At 43.9% G+C, this 20,770-nt stretch overlaps 1 long non-coding RNA gene across 2 annotated transcripts in view; it reads left to right on the top strand.

Annotated features, from left to right (window-relative positions):
• The window catches only part of LOC125643073 (uncharacterized), a 38,936-nt gene extending 22,560 nt beyond the window's left edge, over positions 1 to 16,376 (top strand). For both annotated transcript variants that reach the window (XR_012670017.1, XR_012670016.1), the window contains 4 exons: positions 2,360 to 2,458; positions 7,561 to 7,656; positions 10,244 to 10,564; positions 13,580 to 16,376. This is a non-coding gene — a long non-coding RNA (uncharacterized LOC125643073). The remainder of the gene's footprint in view (positions 1 to 2,359; positions 2,459 to 7,560; positions 7,657 to 10,243; positions 10,565 to 13,579) is intronic.
• Positions 16,377 to 20,770: the final 4,394 nt, after the last annotated feature.

Here is a 20,770-nt window from a genome sequence, read left to right as displayed (position 1 = left end):
AAAGTGAAAACAGCCATGCTAAAAAAAGCAAAACTCTGTCATACAACACAGGGGGAAATATAACCGGGGGGGAGGGTTCCCTTTCAAGTTTTATTTATAAGAACAACACGAGATGCAACAGTATGTGTAAACCTCCTTATGCATCATATGGATTCTGTAACCCTCTTTCTCTTTGGTCACATGGACTGAGCCTGAAAGGTGTGGATGGCCGTCAATTCCAGTTGAGGATGAGAGACTGGAACAGAAATCGTGGGCGTTGAAGGTGCTTAGCAGCATGCAGGTTTGGAGCCACAGGGCTTGGGCACAGGATCTCCAAGCCAACATGCCTTCCACCCTGGATTATTTGCCTACTGTTACCTCCCTGCTTTTCAATCATGAACCTACTGATCTCCTTCCCTGTTTATTGACAGCCTTCCCTGGGAATAAATTGTATAGGGTTTATTATCCTTTTGAGTAACATAGTTCTGTCAGAGTTCCTACTTTTGACTCGTAGGATACCTGCAGTGGTTGCCACTTAAAAAGTCTGTGTTAGCAGTTGCTACACTATGGCATGCAAGATGTTTGTTGCTCTTTCTCTCTGAGATCTTCTCTGTTGATACCATTCCCATCTTTGTGGTGGTGTGGTAACTGTCGATAACTGTTGACTTTTCAATAGTACACACAGCATCGGAGTTTCGTATTTCTGAGATGTTCAGAAAAACATGTCTCTGTCTGTCAACTTCCTGCACGGAATATCTCTCTCTCTCCTCCCCCGCTTTCAGTCCAGATTGTATCCCACCCCTTTGAGTGTGCAAGGGAGAGTACCCCAGGAGCCTCCATTCTTTGTAGCCATAGAGGCTCGCCACAACTGCAGTCCTGGTGCTACCTGAATGTGGCTAGACCGATTAGGTGAGTTCTGGCAACCTACAACACAAAGGTTTGAATGACTCAGAACTGAGTTTTGCTTTGGAAACTAATAGACACTGGTGGTTTTGGTTTAGGGTCACTTTGCATTCTGGGGTTCAGTCTAATCAAGACTAAGAGTGCAGACTCTCAAAAATGTCTACACAAAACCCCGTGAACCAATCCCCGACAGTTCTGTGTCTACACTATATATTGCATTTGCCATCTGCTGCTCAGTCATCTAACCCATCCCAATGCTTTTGAATCTGGTTGCATTGTTTCTCAGCATTTGCTCTGCCTCCAACCTCATTATCATCTGTAAAATTGGACACTGGGCCTGCTTTTGATCTCACTTGTGCCAGTAAAAATCAGGACTAAACATTGCCATAAAAACAACATAAAATGAACTCCGAACCAGGCTTATTGTCAATATCCAGCGACAAACCAAATACCTTGTCCTTGACTTCTTTTTACTCCTGCTCTGATGTCAGTTTCCTACCTGGTACTATTTTAATTCCTACACCATGACTTTACCTTAGCACCTATTATGAACATCCCATTTTCCGAGAACAATGTTTCACTTACAGTAACATACTCCCTAGAAAGTGACACTTAAGAGAGGTCTGTGTAGATGCGTTATTCTTATTAAAGGGTAGGATGGTATCTTACCTTTAAAAGCACATCTACCTCACATAAAGAATAGGCCTTTTTTATGAAAAAAGCTATGTTTCTTATGAGGAAGAATTCATGAAGCTTGTAACTAGATCTTGCTTTTATGCTATGAAAGTCAGTAATAACCCTTCCTCATTCCAGCCTGTGCTTGAATAGAGCTGTACTACCTCCAGTCCGCTCCAACGGTCTGCACTCTTTCAGCCATGTCATCTCGAGCTGCAATCTAATCAGATTTCCTAAAATGAAGCAGGATCAGCGTTGGTTTGTTCTTGGATAGGAGACATCAAAGGAAGAAGCCCAAGTTGTTGCAGAAAGTGATGTTTCCTTTGATTTCAATAGAGAAACACACCATGCTGTTTAAAGGGCACTGTGCTATCTTTTGGATGAGCCATAATGCCACATTGTTCATCATTTGTGCTCATTAAAGATCTCATAATATACATCACTAGAGTTGGGGTTTGAATCCCAATGTCCCGGCCAGGTCGCACTTCAGATCATTACATTCTGCCTTAAATTCCCATAGCAGTTTCTATTGCATATTATGTTATTTCAGTCACCTAACTATTTTGAATTGTTGCTGCTGTGTGTTGTTGTTAGGTGCTCTGTTTTATCCCCAGAGATGGGTGCAATTTAGTGATAGGTGAACTGTTTCCTATCTGCAGCGAGTGTCACTCTTGGATTATGTGGGTTGCAATTAGAGGGATGCAGTTGTTAGCACATCCTGTGTGTTCTTTGGTTCTTAAAATAGGGCTTGGTTCTTTAAAAACCTTCATCCACTGATAACTTTGGTGACAATGTCTTGCAGTGGAAATCCATGTCTGATGAATCCTGCTTTCAAAGCATCAGTGAATTTTGGCTGCCCACTGCTGTGTGCTACAGTAATGAAACAAGCTATTGGTTTGAGGTAAGTGCAGTTACTAGACAGGTAATACAGTTATTCAACTATAAATGAAACTATTGCATTTTTGTAGCACAATGCTCTCGAAACATTTGTGTTTAACTCAGTAAATAGCACATTTCGCTACTATAGATAGATACACAGGCCTACAACCAGCAGCTCAGCTATTACAAAGTAACCCCATAAAGGCCGGAACGCAAAGAGGAGCGTGGAAATGACTGCCAGTCTGTCTGTTGGCTAAATGTTTCTGTGCCACTAGTACCCAGGATTTTAAATGTTCTTTAATAATCTTTAAACTGAAATGCTGTGACTTTCATGGCCCAGAGGCTTTCCATTACGTCCCCAGACTCCCAATTCAGACATATTCTTAATAGAGTCTGATCCGAAGCCCATTAAGTCAATAGAAATACTCCCACTTCAGTGGATTTTGGATCAAGTGTTCAGTAAAGTTCTGCTTACAGAAGTTGCTACCTCCAGTCTTTACCAATACAAAAGAGAGGTAACAGGAAACTGCACTATGCAAAAGGTTCTAGATTACAGAGAGTAAACATCTCTCACAGTGATACAATTACTATACTAACCTGTTGATCTCCCAGTCATTTGAAATGGCATACATTAAGGATGTGGCATGGGATAGGAATGGTTAAAAGACACTCCTCATAATTCAGTCTGTCTAGTGGGAACACGGGGAAGGAAATAGCAACTGTTGTGCATTCCACAGGAAAAAGTCTTCATTGAAAGTTGAAACTAGGGAAATAGCATACTTTGTAATTGTCACCTTTGGATCCAAGGAGAAATTTTTTCTATGGGGATAAGACATTCTCCACAAGGAAAATGTCACCTGTTAGGCTGGTGGCTACAGCACAATGTTGGATTGTTGGCTAGTATATAGATTTCTCCAATACACCTATTATGATATGGTAATCTGTCAATATTCTGAAAAGGCCTGACCCAGAGTACATTGAAGTCAATGGAAAAACTCCAATTGACTTTAATGGGCTCTGGCTCAGATCCTGATTGACGCTCCAGTCTAGTTTGAAGGTACTTTTCACAATATCCATGTCAAGCATTTAGGGACAGATGAGCAGGACTGCTCCATGAATAGTCCAACGTCGTAAGGTACTACTCAGTGTTCGTAAGGCTGGTAGAATCTGTCCCATAACGTTTAACAATTTTCTACTTTCTCTAAAGTCACTTGAGTTATATTTTTTTAAAATGTTTATATCCAAGTGGAACAGCAGGGGAAAGCTTAGAATGTGATTAATCATGTTAGAATTGGTACTGGACACTGACCTTAACAGTCTTGCTCTTGTGACATTGCCATGACGTTTTTAATCAGCACCAGTGCTCGGGACCTTTACTTTTGCACCTCCATCCAGTGTTGATGCATCACTCTTCTTTCGCACTCTTTGCCCTGTTATAAAGAAGTAACTGAGCAGAGAATCATCATTCAGTAATTGAATGGTCCAAGTTTTGCAAGCAAATTGTTAACAAGTATTGTCATGACTTGTAACTGTGCCAGTGTTTAACTGACAGATCACCTGGGAACAAAGCAGGCTGGAACTATAAAATTGTGTCCTAATTCTGTAAATGAAGAATGAATGCCAGGGGCCATAAAAAATGTTCTTCGCAATTTAACTGCTCTTTTATTTAAGATCCAGAAATTAAACTTTTTAGCCCTGGACCTGCTTGTCTACCCCGGCACATTGAAATCAGTGAAGCCTCAGGGACCATAGTACCTGCTCCCAGAAGAAGCAGAGGTAGAAAAAGATCCATCTGGGATGTGAAAGGAATAACCAACTCCTCCTTAGTTGCCAGCTCAAGAGTGCTTGCACAGACTGATCCCAGTAATAACACATGATCAGGCAGAAGGTCTTGGCTACATGACAAATGCATAGCAAATAAGAATTTTAATCCAATTTGTCATAAAAGGGGAAGAAGAAAAAACAGATGGAGAAAACAATTAACTGATGGACAGTTGAACTGGATTAAAATTCTTATTTGCCTTGGGTGAGGACATCAGCGAGGTCTCTTCCACCTCATTGGTTGTTACAAAGCTAAAAAGAAAAGAACTTAGCAGGCAAATCAGAAGATACAGGAGTCTCCCCAAATCTTCCTTAGAGCTGCCTGGCTATTAAGATGGGAGAGTTCCTTTTTCGCCACTTCAGCCATGAAGTGGGACTTGATTTGGATCTAGGAATCTACTTTCAAACCTAGGGGGTTTGATTTTGGACAGAACTGTATATTTCTGAAGTAAAAGTTCCTTTTGCTCTGGCAAGATACGAGTTCTGGGACACTACGTGTTTTTATTTTACAAGCAGAACAAGAATTAGTGTGTTGCACTGCATCGTCTATCTGTGCATTGGAACCCTTTTGTATTTTGATCATCTCCGCCTTGAGGAGGAACTTGTGTCTTACCAACTGGCCTTTAACAACTAGGCTCCAGTTCAGCAAGTTTCTTAAGCATGTTTCACTATGGCAGGGTAAATAATGGGTTTTTCAGTTTGATAGCACTTAAAACAAATCATTTTGGTTGGAACAAATATTTTTGTTTCAATTTCAAGCATTTTTTAAATGTTTTTGAATTTTATAAATAAAATTAAAGACAATTTAAAAAAAAAAAAAGGAAATTCAAACTGAAAAATCAAAACATTTTTGTTTAGATTTTCCAGATTTTTTTTTAACTACCTTTCCCCAAAACAGACACTTTGGCAAGATTGACATGAATTCATGAAACATTTCAGTGTTTACGAAATCTGTTTTATGCTGGCAAAAAGTTTGTCAAAAATTAGCACAGCTCTACACTTAACTTTAAAAATGTAAGCAATCTCTGGCCTTGTCTACACTATGGGGGTAAGTCGACCTAAGTTACGCAACTCCAGTTACGTGAATAATGTAGCTGCAGTCGACATAGCTTAGGTTGACTTACTGCGGTGTCTACACCACGCTGCATCGACAGGAGACCAGAGCACCAATCTGTGGTCGATTTAACGGGTCTCTTCACTAGACCCACTAAATCAACCCCAGTGCATCAATCACCGCAGCTAAGTGTAGACATGCCCCTCTTGACTTCAGTGGGACTAAGCACAAGAATGTGTCTAGCTTTAAGCAATATTTCAGGGATTCTCAAACTTCATTACACTGTGACTCCCTTCTGACAACAAAAATTAGTACATGACCCCAGGAGTGGGGGAACCGAAGCCTGAGCCCACCTGAGCCATACTGCCCTGATTGGGAGGGCTAAAGCTTTAGCCCCAATGTCCCGGGGTGGGTGGGGGAGGCAAAGCTGAAGCCCAAGAGCTTCAGCCCCAGGCAGGGGGTCTGTAACCTGAGCCCCGCCACCCAAGGCTTGAGCCCTCGGGCTTTGGCTTTAACCCTGGGCCCCAGCAAGTCTAAGCCAGCCCTGGCAACCCCATTAAAACGGAGTTGCGGCCCACTTTGGGGTCCTGACCCACTGTTTGAGAACTACTGATTAGTCCCGTTGAAGTCGGTGGGGGATTGTTTACATGTTTAAAGTCAAATGCATGTTTAAATACGTTGCTGAATCAGGTCTATAATCACCCTCACTAGAAGAAAAATTACTCTCCAAGGAACTGTATTGTGTGCATTATTTATTCTTTATTGTTTGCATAGGCTTCCATGTAGAGATAGATGGGTGTTTTTAAAAACAAAAATGTCCTGTGAAAAACAGTTATTAGAACCAAGGAGGAAAATGTTTTGCACATTCTTTTGCCAGACTCAGAACTTTAAAATAAAAATTTCTAGATGCTTTACGAAACTCCAAACTTCTCAACTATGTAAACTGCAAATAGCTGCAGCATTCCTACCAAAAAAGGGTTGTATTTAATCTGAAACTTCCAAATAGTTGTTCCCTGGGTAACTTGTGCAACCTTGATAACATGCATAACAGAACATGCGTGGGTCTTCTATGACAAACTCTCTGTCGCCTCTATAATATAGATTTTCCCCCCTTTTACTCATTTAAATATTTTGCAGAACTCTATCTGGAAACCTAGAAAAGTGCTGTGGGTGAAGAGTCTCCTGCTGGGAACATCCACTCTCTAGCTGCCAGCACATTTACTGGGGCTTATAATTCAGTTAGAAGTCCCTAGTTAAGAACTCCATCAAACTCCTTGTATGGGACAAACCCCAGGGTTGTTTGAGGAGGGAGAAGATTTTGAACCATGTGTGTTCAATTTAACCAGTCACAAAACAGGCATTCTTCAAAGCCAACCTTCCTCACAAGGAAAACAAATAACCTTATTCCAAATCTAGTTAAACAAAACCGACTGCTTGGAGGGAAGATTCTCAAATAGATGACTTGCACTAGTGCAGTCAGTGATGAAAATGTGCTGGGTACCAAAGACTGTCTTCATGCTGCCCACAGTCACATCTCACTCTAAAAGAAAGTGTTTACTTCTTCAGTGAAACACAGTACAGATTCCCTCTTGCCTTACTCTAGAGCAGCCTGAATGAATCACCTGCAAAATTACCTTACCAGACTTCCTTTGAAACAAACAAAGGCAATTTCCACGGTATACATCTGATGAAGTGAGCTGTAGCTCACGAAAGCTCATGCTCAAATAAATTGGTTAGTCTCTAAGGTGCCACAAGTACTCCTTTTCTTTTTGCGAATACAGACTAACACGGCTGTTCCTCTGAAACAAAATCTGATTTATCATGACAGCAAAATGAATTGAAATGTGGGGAATGACTGGGTACCCTTGGAGTACTTTCTCGTTTTAACTCAAAACCCCCCTACAAGCACATGCACGGGGCCCATGGTCTCTCCTGAGACCGGGGAGGGAAACATTTAGGGAGATGAATGTGTCTGTATGAAGTGGCAATCATTTCCTGCTGAGCAGCACCATCTAGAGGGCTTTGTAAGCCAAGCGGCAGCATAAAGCAGGGAAGAGGGATGACAACATGCATGCCCTCCATGGTGGACTCAACAGAAAAGATTTCTGTATTTTAAAATTTTTAAACTTCTCTCGCATCTTGAAAAGGTATGGGCTTGGTCCAATCCTTTATTTCAGTCTCCCTGCATTTCCTCTAAGGGTGGAGCAGGTAAGTTAATACTGACCAATCCCATGGTGTCTGGTTTGCAGGAGATGATGTCACCGTGAGCGGCCTTCTCCCCGTCCTGCCGCCACCTGTGAATCCCAGTTCCCTGGCAGCACCACCAGTGGGGTGAAAGGAGAAAGGTGAGCAATACAGCTGAGATGATGCTTCCCCATTCTGAGCTGGGATATGTGCTCTCCCCTCCCCCCCACCAGTCTTGCTTTTATGGAAACAGAGGGGATGGGCAGGGCCCACAACTGATCTTAAAGCAGACAGACAGCAGTTTAACAGCCATTCAAATTCATGCCTACTGCACAGGATGTGCATGGAAATAGACCTCGGTCCTGGCTTTTGTTAGTAGATAGTAAGGACTTCCTAGCCAGTTTCAAAAGGGTTCATTATACTGAACTGAGTATTTAACGGCTTTTAATACTTAGAGCATAAATCCCCTTCTTGTCCATGTCAGCTTCGTAATAACGCTTGATCCTTGGCATCAGCCACTGTATATGAAAACCTACAAAACTTCTTCTCCGGCATATGGGCCTAATCCTGCACCACTGAAATCAATAGCCAAACTTCCATCAGCTTTAATTATGTAAGATTAAACCTCATTAAAGTCAATGGGAATTTGGTGACAGACTTCAATAGGAGCGGGATCCCCTTTCAAGGTTAAAGTTATGATCAGAATAAGCATTGCCGCTAAATTCTATATACTATGAGTCCCCTTCCCATTGATAGTCTTAAATCATTCTCACACACACACACCATCTATAAACACACTTTTAGGAATTTCACAACAGTCCCATATAAACTGGCCATCAGGAAGTTTAGACTGGAAATTAGATGAAGGTTTATAACCATCAGAGGAGTGAAGTTCTGGAACAGCTTTCAAAGAGAAGCAGTGGGGCAAAAGACCTATCTGGCTTCAAGATTAAATTCAATACGTTTATGGAGGGGATGGTATGATGGGGTAATGTGATTTGGGCAATTAACTGATCTTTAACTATTCATGGTAAATAGGCCCAATGGCCTGTGATGGGATGTTAGATGGGGTGGGATCTCAGTTACTACAGAGAATTCTTTCATCTGGCTGGTGAATCTTGCCCACATGCTCAGGGTTCAGCTGATAGCCATATTAGGGGTCGGGAAGGAATTTTCCTCCATGGCAGACTGGAAGAAGCCCTGGGAGTTTTTCACCTTACTCTGCAGCATGGGGCATGGGTCACTTGCTGGAGGATTCTCTGCACCTTGAAGTCTTTAAACTACGATTTGAGGACTTTAATAGCTGAGACATAGGTGAGAGGTTTATCGCAGGAGTGGGTGGGTGAGATTCTGTGGCCTGCGTTGTGCAGGAGGTCAGACTAGAAGATCACAATGGTCCCTTCTGACCTTAATGTCTAGGAGTTTCCAAAGACTTTACATTAGAGCTGTGCAAATAACAGATTTTTCAGTTCAGTAGCTGAACTGAAAAATCAAGAAAAATTCATTTCAGGTCCAACAAAACATCTTGTTTGAAATGAAGCTTTTTTGTTTGGGGTTTTTAATTATTTTTAATAGTCCTTTGGAATTGAAAAATCAAAAAGTTTCATTTCAAAAATGTCTAAACTGAACACTGATTTTTTTTGGAAATTTTCACACGGAATTCATTAAATATTTGACTCCACTTTGCATTTTTCATTTGAAAAAATATTTTGTCCGTACAACTTCACCCAGCTCTAATTTCGATTCATAAGGCTTTGATAACAGGAGAGACACCTTGTGCTGGGCTTTGGTATTCAATGGGGAGCTATTGCAGAAAATGTAGCACCAGGGATGTTTGTTTGCAGTGACCTGTGTTGCTAAGCATATGGAGTGCTGGGCTCTTCGGCAGATGGATTCGGGGCTGGGGCGGGGGTTAGTTTAATTCCTAGATATGAATTGTAGTCAAACCTAGAAGTCACAAATGTGCCGATCTCTGTGTCTGATAGGTTGGGATGTCATATACTAGCCAGTTGCCGATGGCAGTGGCTGATTTTTATAGCCATGGCTAACTGGAGATCCAGTAGGACTGAGAAGTCAAAAGGATCACAAGGCCGTGAACTGACTGAGCAGTGCAAGAGCTGCTTTTTATAATGGTGTATATTAGGAGGAACAAGCCATTTCTTCCTACCAGCATCCTCTCCACATTGCCGGGGGTTAGCTTCAGCCAGCTCCACTCCATCCAGGTATTCCTCTCCACTAGGCAGTGGGAAAGCTGGGCATGGGTGCTATTTATGTGTAAGCAGAGTCTGAATGAGCTCTCCCCTGACATCTAGTGATGAGCTGTTGAAGAAGACTTCAGGAGCTGATCTCGTTTGCATGGGCAAACCCACCCTGCCTAGGTGTTCAGCATGATGGGATTGCTTGCCCGTGTGGTCGCTTTTGGCTGGTGTTGGATTCCCAGTCTCCTTGTTATTGGGGCAGGAGTAATCCTTGTTATGTGAATCCTGGGCAGCAGAACTGTACTTGGCATTTCCCAATGGAGAGACTCACCCTCAACTAAGCGCCACTCGCTAGGCAGGCGACATGGGTTCCAAAGCCCAGTGAGGAGAGAGATGGTGGGGACAGGTACTTGTACTTGGTGGTGTGGGCCCTAGACACCATCTGACCCTTCTTCTCTCCACTGTGTAATAACAGAGCTAATTTAGTCTCAATTTAGTCTTGTTACACGCTGCAGAGTTGAAATCACTGATACCTAGCTCTGAATATTAGACTTGCTTTGGGATAATATCTCTGATGCAAGGGACTACCCAGTGTGCACCAGCAGTGAGACTCCCCCACTAACAGCTGAAATCACTGAGAGTTGTGTTGAGTGGTGGGCCCTGAAGACATCTTGGCGAGCGGCCAGCAGGTCGGCTGGCAGAGAGGTGCGGTGAGCGGCCAGCAGGTCGGCTGGCAGAGAGGTGCGGTGAGCGGCCAGCAGGTTGGCTGGCGGAGAGGTGCGGTGAGCGGCCAGCAGGTCGGCTGGCGGAGAGGGCCAGAGCAGAGCCCCACAGAGAGGCGTGGAGAGTGAATGCCCGAGCCGCAGAGCGAGTAAGATGCCTCCTTACTCCCCCTCTCCCTCCCCCCCTCCCTTCCCCCTCCCCCTCCCCCCCAGCTGGGAGTTGAATGCTGCAGATGCAACTCTGGGTCTGTGCTGTCCAAGGACAGCAACTGTGAGTGGGGTACAGAGAAGGGACGGCCACATTAAAGGGACTTTGGGTTGCTGGACTTAAGAACCTGAGGGGAAAAGGACACTGCCCAACTTACTTGCAGGTGGGTCTTTCACTCATGGTTTATGTTTGAGCCCTGTTTGCAGTGTTTCCCCAAATTAATGCAGTTATTTCCCTCCTTTTATTAAAAGTTTTTTGGTACACTCAGACTCTGTGCTTGAGAAGGGAAGTATTGCCTTTTAGAGGTGCCCAGGGGGTGATGTGTAATTGTCCCTGGGTGGAGGCTTGAGGCAGTTTTGTGTTGTATTGTTGAAAAGGAACCCCTAGATACTGAACCTGGCCCTTGTTGATGCCAACTCTGACGGGCAGAAGGGTTACATACGTCTGACACACGAGATGTAGAGCTGTATGTCATCACCATATTAATGGTACTCCACCAGCTTCCTGGCTACCTTCAGGTGGATGCTGAATAAGATGGGATACAGAACTGAGCCTTGTGGAACTGCATAGGCAAGGCCCCTGGAAGCAGAGTGGTCAACTGACCATCGCAACCCTCTGAATTTAGTCTGAGAGGAAAGATGCATGCTGTTTCGGGGTATTTCCATACACCTCTGTGTTCTCTTGGGGGTGGGCAGGAGCCTGTAGTGATCAACTATCTTACGTACTGCAGAGAAGCCCAGCAGGATAAGTATGTGTGGACATCATTCACCAAAGCAGTAAGGGCTGTGTCTGTACCATGTCCTGGCCTGAAGCCTGAGAGAGGTTCCAGGGCATTGGAGACTGGTGTTTTGTGTCCCACTCCCCACCACCTTCTTGATTAGGTTGCTCAGAAAAAGTTAGACATAGCACAGTGACTTGTATGGTGAAAAGCACAGAGTGGTGGCTTTTCTAGTTCTGGTTGGACTATTGTGCAGTTCAGGGTAGTCAGGAGGATTCCCTCTGTGAAGGATGTGTTGATGCTATTGTTAAATCTCAGGTGTGTTCTCTTCTCTCTTTCCAAGCAGAAAGGGCAGGTGGTGCCCAGTACCGGGGGTGGCCCTGATTGCGATGACTTCTTGTGCAATTGGGCTGAATTCTCTCAGGGAGGACTTTGTGCCTTTTTAGTCCTTTGTCAGGCTTGTTGTTCCTACTACCCCATGAGGCCCTCTTGGATGGAGAGATCACCTGTATGAAATAAGACAGTTCCACACAGAGTGAGATGTGAGGTTCTGGGGGGCATGGGGAGGCTTTCTGGGTTTCCGAAATGATTTAGTTTGGAAAGGTCCCATCAGTGTTACTATGCTCCCTTTCTGGCAGAGAAGACATTTCAGGGTAAAGACCTACATTTCTAATGCAGAAAAAGGCAAGTCAGAGTCTGAACTGAGCCCTGCTGTCCCACCTTTGCTAAAGCTGCTGAGTGCTTGGCCTGTTCTAGGCTTGCTTTCCTATAATGTCCTTTTCAGTGAATGGACTGAGAGGTTTTGCCCAGGTGCACTCTGCTACAGGACCGTTCGCTGCCTGTATCTTATTCAGGAAGGGTTAGCATCAAAGTCTAAGCATATCACGTCAAGATTTGAAGTTAACTCTCACCCCTAATAAAGCAAATGACTGTGTTCCTCATCCCAACGCCGTAGGTTCTCTTTCCTGGGAACGATTATTCTTGCAGCCAGTGAGGGCTGGAAACATTTCTGTTGAACTAAAGCTTGATTCCAAATCCATGAGTTAATCACATCTATGGGTTGGCCTTGACATCGGTTTTATAGCTAGCCAGTAGGTTTATGATCATGCTATGCTGAAATCAGGCATTTATCTAATAAACTTTGCTGGACTGCTGGCCTCTGCTGTCTCTACTTTTCATTTCCCACATAAGTTCCCCTGGTGCTTTCCCTTTCTAACAATTCTCCCAGCCCTCCTCCCTTCACCAGAAGGCCAGAATGCTTCCTCTGACAAGCATAGTATAGAAGTGCATCCTGCCTGCATTATTGCTAGGTACGTTATAACTCCAGAGGTAAAGTGGAGTGGTTGTTCTATTGTCCCTCCACATAGCTACTAAATGTAAGGAAAATCCTTTCAAGAAAGAGATCTCTTTTCTCCAGCTTTAGGTGGGTGTCACATATTTAATTATTTTCCTCTTGTTAAAGGGAAGAGGAAGGATGGAGCATGAAATCTCTCCCCAAAAGATACTAATTCAATAAAATGTACCTATTGTATACTTAGGAAATAATTACAGTATCACTGGCAGCAGTTGGCTAAACAGAAGCATCAGTCATTGGGCCTTAGTCCACTGGTGAGCTAGTGCTCTGATGTCTGTGTTATGTACACAGTGTACTTAGCAACATACCATTCACAAATTCCTTTGTAGCCTTAAAAAAGTAATCACCATATTTAGGAATTCTTGGGGGAACTATTTCCCTTGTATATTCTAGTGTGTTTGGTTTATACTCCCAAATATCATCACAAAAAACAGACTAATTCTCACCACAAGAGGAATGTTGAATATACTCTTACAAAGCAACCAAATGGTGAATTACTTTGAGACCGGTTTCAGAGATGTCATAATGCTTAAACTGCTAGGGGAAGATGAGGGGTCATGGTTTTAAATATCTTGCAGGGGTGCTAGGCCAAGGGAAGGAGTAGGATGGCGGAGGGATGGACTAGACTAGTGATTTCTCCACCAGTGGGTCATGATGCCTGGTGGGGGGAGGGGTCATAAGGCATTGAAAAATGTATCACAATCTAAATCAAAGAAACTCTTGTTTTTCCCTTTCCCTGCCCACCCTTACCCTTTAAAGTCAAGTATTCTCTGTCAACCATTTGAAACCCCCTCAAACTATGTAGCCATTGCATTGACACTTTTCTTTAAAAATCTTACAGTAAATGTAAGGAGGTTACAAACACTTTTTTGCTTTTGAATAAGGAGCCATCACCACCCCGAGAACGGCTGAAAAACGATGGACTAGACTGCATGCAACATATCCCAGCCTGCTGGCAGGATCTTTGGAGTAAAGATTTACTGATCAGAAGATACTGTCGGTGTGTCCCACGTGCACAGCATCCTGTGATTGCAGAAGAACCTCAGACAATAAGGGACCTTGGGCCTTTTTATCCTCTCTTTATATGTTTATGAATCAGAATCTTTGTGGGTGAAGAAAATTAGCAGTGACGGGAGATTTTAGTGCTGACTAGGAGGTCTCTGATATTCTGTGTGGGGAAGTTGGGGGGGCTTCACACATTTCTACAGTGCATTCTCAGGAAAACGTGAGCCAGATCTGCACTGGGAAAATGTTGGGTGCATCTGAGGAGGTGGGAGGGGCCTTCTGCCACCTTTCCTCTAAACCCATAGATCCTGGGGGCACAGGTGAATGCAGCCTTAAGGCTGCTCTAATTTGTGCTAGATGCAACAGGTTCCTATGTATGTTTCACAAGCTCAAGATCTCCAGAGCACAAGGCTCTCCAGCCACACCCCTGGACCGCTCCCTAAACCAGGGCACTAAGAACCTGTGGCATGTGGGGTGTTCTGGAGATAAGTTGGTGGGAGCAATGGAATGAGGAGGCATTACTTGTATAAAGTGCCTATTTTATGCTAAACCAAGCATTAATGCAAACACTAAACAATATTACAAACTCTAACCAGTTCAAGTGAGTAAGTTTTGCATATAGACATTCAACTATGTACCTTGTCTCAGCGTCCTCCTGAACGCTGTTTCACCACGCTGGGAGTGCCCGTCGCTATTTTGTTTTTCGTGGGGGTCAAAACAAAGTTCTGTGCTTTGGTGAAAAACAAAGAATTTAGTCCAAGGTTCCTAGAATCTAATCTGGAATGAGCCACAGATTCCCTTGGTGGCCTTTGACAAATGACATTGCCCTAGGTCTAGTTGGAAAACAGAGTAAAGAAAGATTTCCCTGAGGATAAACACGCCCCCACACCCTCATTTAAAATGATGGAGAACTTCTGAACATTGCCATGCAGTGAGCCAGATCAGTGTGGCTTCTGGTGAATTGGGTGCATGCATCTGAATGCTAAATTTGGCCGCCTAACTGGATTTGGGGTACACTTTGTTGTGCTTGTAGAGCAGTAAAGATTTATGCTGAGGAAACTGACCTTGGAGATTTCCTTCAGCTGATTCAGGTGCAGAATGTAAAGGACAGAAGTAAAAACAACCCCCCTCTACTTAAAACTAAGCTAAATTATTACTAAAGTTTGGAAAGCATGGTTTGTCATCCCCCCCATCGCTATATAAATGTTATTCCTTTTATTGGATAGTGCATATAATATAACTCTCATATTGATGAATAGCTTAGCACAAGAGGACAGGGGAAAGATGACTTTTTTTGCAAAAATTTGCATATTGTGACTGAATTGGCTCAGTATGCAAAACCCCTGTACCACATTCAAGGATACAAGATATGAAATGGAATCATCCTGTGTGTAAGTTTTAATGAAAGTAAAACATTCTGGGGAGAGATTTGTTTTCACGTAATTGAGGAAAATAATTTTAAGCTCCTCAGAAATCCTTAATTTCTAGCTGTTTCGGCAAAGAAACTAAAGATTTTTAAATATAATATGATCACACTATATTTGTATGTTAATGTGTTTGTAAGCAGTGTCAGGATGAGCTCCACCCTGACATCTGGTGGTGAGGTGTGGCAAGTCGTGGAAAAGAACTTCAAGGGCCAATCTCATTTGCATAGGCACACCCACCCCGCCTAGAATGAGGCCATTGCTGCCCAAATGGTCACTTTGGCTGCTGTGGGATCCCCAGTGTTTCTGTTATTGGGGCAGGAAGAATAAATTGTTATTACCCTGATTATGGGAACTGTGCTTGGAACTGTACTTGGCCTTTTGTTATGATGGAGGGACTCGCCATCAACTAAGTGGCATTCTCTAGGCAAGGGTCATGGGTTCCAAAACTCTGTGAATTGAGAGTGGCTGGGGACAAGTATTAATACTTGGTGGCATAGGCCCCTTGGTGAGGGCCTTACATGCTAATTGCACTTCCTCCTCTCTCCACTGTGGAATATCAGAGCTAATTTTGATTTCATTAGAAGTCTAGTTACAGGCTGCTGAGCTCACTTTGGGCTAACAGTGCACCAGCACTGAGGCTCCCCTACTACAAGCTGAATTCACCAAAGAGCTGAACTGACTAAGAGCTGAAATCACTGAGCGTTGTGTTAAGTAGTGAGGGAGCCTGAAGATATATTGTGGAGCAGTTTGCGGGACGGCTGGAGTGCCTTGTGGACAGGCTGGTGGAGCAGTTCGTAGGACGGCGGGAGCTGCTGGTGGGACGTGGAGCAGTTTGTGGGACGGCGGGAGCTGCTTGTGGGCCGCGGAGTGGAGAAAGCTGAGCAAAGGAGTTCTTGGGGCGGCTGGCGGAGTGAAGGCCTATGGAGCTGTGGGGCAGTCAGCTTCAGATCATGTAAGGTGCCTCTTACCCCCATCCCATCTCCACCCAGGTTGGGAGGTAAAGCTCCGCAGATATACTTTTGAACTCTGGGGCTGCCCTCAGGGACAGAGACTTTTGGGTCATTGGACTTTTGGGACTTTGGGTGATTTGGGGTTGCTGGACTCAAGAACCAAAGGGAAAGGGGCATGCCCCAATTTGCTTGGGGTGGGATTTTTTTGCTCATGGGTTGTGTTATGAATCCTGTTGGTGGTGTTTCCCCAACATAATGCCACATTGTTTCTCTCTGTTATTAAAAGGCTTTTTGCTACACTCAGACTATGTGCTTGCGAGAGGGGAAGTATTGCCTCTTGGAGGTGCCCAGCGGGGGTGGTATATATTTGTCCCAGGTCACTGGGTGGGGGCTCAAGCCGGTTTGCATTGTGTTATTGGAATGGATCCCCTAGATATTGAACCCGGCCCTTGTTGCTGCCAACTCTGACAGGCAGAAGGGTTACATGTTTAATTGTTATGGTTCAGTGCGACTGACCTACAAGCCCTGCCTGGCTTTCTTACCTCTAGTTTTATTTATAACACGTTTTTTTAAATTTACTAAACAACTTTTTTTTCGCTTACCTTGTGAGTTTCTTGGTCAAGCTGTACCACATGAGTGCAGAAAACGTTAAGCAACGACAGCTAATTTGAGGGTGCTGTTTCTTTTCTCTTGGGCTTTGGTGCTTTCATGGGTGAGGTCTGATTTCATTCACAATTGGAGAGCGCTTGTCTCACAGAACGCCAGAGCCTGAGGAATCTGGAAGAAGCTGAGTTCCAAGTTTCTGGCCTCTGTTCTGGGGGTGAGGCACTCGATCTAAGTTATTGTTTGCACACGACAACTATCAAAAGCAGGTTCTCCACCAGTTCAGCCAAACAAATAAGTTTGCCCGTATCTTCTCTACTTGCCAGTTCTGCCATCTATGCAGCCTATGACATGGCTTTTGGTGGTTTTTAAAATGCAAAAGTTAGTGACCGGGGCTGATTTTGAGTATAGTTGAGGTTCTCTCTGTCCCAGGTTTGCATCCACAGGGATGTTGTGAGAATAAATACACTAGAGATTGTGAGGCCATAGAAGTAGCACAGATCGAATCAGTCCAGTCTCCTTGCCCCGTCCATTCCTTGGCCTCCCTATTAAGACTTCCAGTGAGGGACTAAGAAGTTTCATTCAGTGTGGTGAGTTTGTGATGTTGACCCTCGTCTGCAGAACTTGAACAAAGACCCAGCAGCTGTGTGGTCCCAGACCAAACAGATGGGAACACATCTCTCCCTGACGGTGTCTAGTTGGATCCTGTGACCCTTGGCACGTTATTGCTTAGGCGTGAAAATAAAAAATGGAGCTCTGTGACGCCCTTTCCTGACTGCAACAATGCCTTTCTTTGGGGTGCTGGATAATACTCAGCACAAGTGGGATTGGTATTCATGTCGCTGAATGGGCCTTGGAAGTACTTTACCTCTGTGTTGGCCAGGCAAGGACTGTACATCAGCAATCGCAGGCATAATTATATTATTCTCAGCCTGCCAAGAACGGCAGCTTTTTTGAGGTCTGTGGCTCTGGTGGTTACAAGCTGGTATGCGGTATTTACAAGGAGCTGTCTGACTGGGAGCCAAGTTGACAAGCCTTTCGTCAACAGGCTACACCATCGGTTTATAACGATGGTGGAATGTACATTGCCACAGTTGCTGCCGTAATTTGGGAAGTGTCCATGTGTCTGAATAATAGAAACAGCATTTATCTGTCTCATCAGCACTTTTAATCCACCACTGCGCATCGCAGTTAGCTGTGATTTTCCATTTCCAAATGGAAATTACCGAACACACTGGAGTTATTTTCTGAAGTGGGATAAATTTAACATAAGTACTTCCTGATCCTATGAGGTGCTGAGGCCCTTTGGTTCCCTTGAGGACACTCAGTCCTGTGGAGGACCGAGGGTTTTTTCTCTCTCAAGGGCTGTGCCCAGCTGTAGCACTGTGTACATAATGTAACAGTCAAGCTATTAATGTAAACTCTTTCATGCTATTGTTTTAAACTATATGTTGGGTGGCGTGGGGATGAGAGCAAATTGTGGCTGATTTGCCGCTGTGACTGAGATCCACTAGGTATAGCAGAAGGGAGGGGATGTAACAGGACTGATTATGGGTCCCTGGATTAGCCCTGGCCCTGTGTAAACTGGTGCAGGCTGAGAGCTTCTCTAGCATACATAAATTGGCAAAAATATCTTTACCAGCTGAGGACAGTTAGGGGACCGGAGGGAGAGATCACAGCTAGAGAACTGCTACACTCTATGTTGGGCTGGGGGATAGACTGTGTAAGGAGTTGACTATCTTGCCTTTTTCTTCTTTCTTCCCCTCCCTATGCTCTCCCTCCTCCCCCTCGAGGGAGTTCTCAGCTGTCTGGATATGACCCCTTAGATACGAAAGGGCTGGAATGGAGGAGGGAAGCTGGTTACTTGTTTTATTCTCTAACTATAATGTTCATCTGGGACATACTCAGCTTACAGGTCAAAGGATAATGTTTCTAACAGCCAGGCCTGAGAACTCCACCTGGGATCTGAAAGTTAAGCTGGGTTCGTCTCACCTTTGATGAGATCCCCCGTTTAAAAAAAAAGAAAAAAAGATGTGGGTGAAACTTTGCTGGTAATTCTGTGTATGCGTCACGAGGGCAGAATTGAATCCCATAGATGCATTAGCTCTGCAGAGCTGAAGCATAAAATTATTATTTAATATTGGTATTACTCTAGCATCTTGGAGCTAGTATGCGGTAGTCATGGACCAGAACCTTACTATGCTAGTGGGTAGTTTTTGTTTTACAAAGATTATCACATCTGTTGTGTAAAGACGTGCCCTTTAACACAGTCATTGTTCTTACTAAAAATAACACCTTTAAAAAATGCCTGACATCCTGTAGTCTCTAAAGTGTGTCTTTAAACAAATGATCTCCATTAACACACTGCTCCAGCTGTTAGATTAATTTCTTTTTAAAAGTGGGACACTGTAATTCCTTGCAATGCTTAATGTAGGAATGAAATTCCTGGAAATAGTAAAGCATGTGTACTTTGACCAACCTCTGTAAAAATCCACTTATTTCCTTATGGTTGGTGAGCCAGATCTTATACTGATTTGGGTTGCCAGGGGTATAAATCAATGGTTCTTTGCCAGTGCACAGTTGTTTTACAGCAGTAACAATTGAGACCCTGATCCTGCAATTGACTGTATATGGCACACCCCTATTGAAGCCAGGAGAGCTTTGAATGGATGCTCTGACCCAGGATCAGAACCTAAATTTGTAATTCTACCAATCTCATATCATACACACGCCTAAAACTGTATTGTATCTGGCACATCCTACACTCTATAAAGTGTTGCCCGGGTGTATGCTTGCAAGTCAAGGTCTCCGCTCTACACAACACTCAGGCAAACCATCAATCACTATATTCTAACTTTTGTGTTGAGTTTCTTTCAGAGGTGGTAGTCTACAAGCCCAGGCAAATCAGATACCCGGGCTGAAGATCTAACATGTGAAAAGACCAGGGTCTTTAAAGTGAGTCCGGCCTGTCTACTTAACTTCATGATTTGGATGTAATAGAAGGAGTCCTTTCTCTCCTTAATCCTTGCCTTCTTTGTGGCACTCCCAGTGGTACTCGATCAGTACTCCCCTCGCTGAAACACACTTTACTCCTGCTCTGTGGTTCCCCCAGTTACTTCCCTATGTGGCAACACCATACTGCTTCAGAGGGAATGCTCACACAGAGAGATGGAGGGGAGAGGAGTGAATAATGAGGGGGCGCGGACAGAGGGTGAAGATAAAGAGCAGAAATTAAAGAGGGGAAGGAGAGTCAGAATGCAGGAAGATGGGATTGATTGACAGGTCCAAAGGATGGGTTCCAATACCAAGAGCTTGGCTGGAAAACTTCATAGGTGCAAGTTGTGCTATGCTAACTGCAGCAGTGAAATGTTTCCCACCATTCAAATGTGTGTATTTACTTCTTCCTTCCTCGTGTGTTTCGCAGTGCAAGTGATGGCGCTCTGTGTCCATTATTGGCCCGACAGTGTGGTGCCCTTCAGGTGTTTCCTTTGCAAACCCAGAGGAATAATATTGGGAGTGAGCTGTGGCCGCTGAGTCCACAAACTACAGCCACCCACTAGCCAGGAAGAGAATGGCAGCTCCTAGCTGTGACTTATCACGGGGCCTGTACCAGTGGCCACAGAATTGCGGGAAGATTTCACCCCGCCCGCCATGGAAGTGGCCTAACCCTGTGCATTAATACTACTCTCATTCACATTCTGTTTGTAACATGGTGATCTGCCTTACATTTTATTCTGAGATTGGCTATATCCTTTGGTGATAGAGGAGAATGGATCAAATGTTTTTTTCTTGTGGGGTGGAAGTTCTGGAAACAAATGAATACATAAGTCTGTAATTCAGCCAATTACAAATGCTGCTCGTTTTTCTTAAGCAACTAGTTAATATTCCCCAGGATGCATATTAAACATATGACAAATGAATAATAATAATAAAAGAAGACATGACAGGTTTCTTGCTTTCTGCTAATGCTCTCTGAAGCTCATGCTTAGTATTGGCCTCTCCAGAGCATCCTTCATCCTCTGAAACCTACAAGCCTGAAATAAAAATCAGTGGCTCTGTCATATGCTCTAAGAGCTCCCCAAATGCAGTG

This window comes from Caretta caretta, chromosome 9 (assembly GCF_965140235.1).
Source record: "Caretta caretta isolate rCarCar2 chromosome 9, rCarCar1.hap1, whole genome shotgun sequence".
Lineage (NCBI taxonomy): Eukaryota > Metazoa > Chordata > Testudines > Cheloniidae > Caretta > Caretta caretta.
The sequence above is the reverse complement of the archived record's forward strand: the minus strand, read 5'-3'. Positions and strand labels throughout refer to the sequence as shown.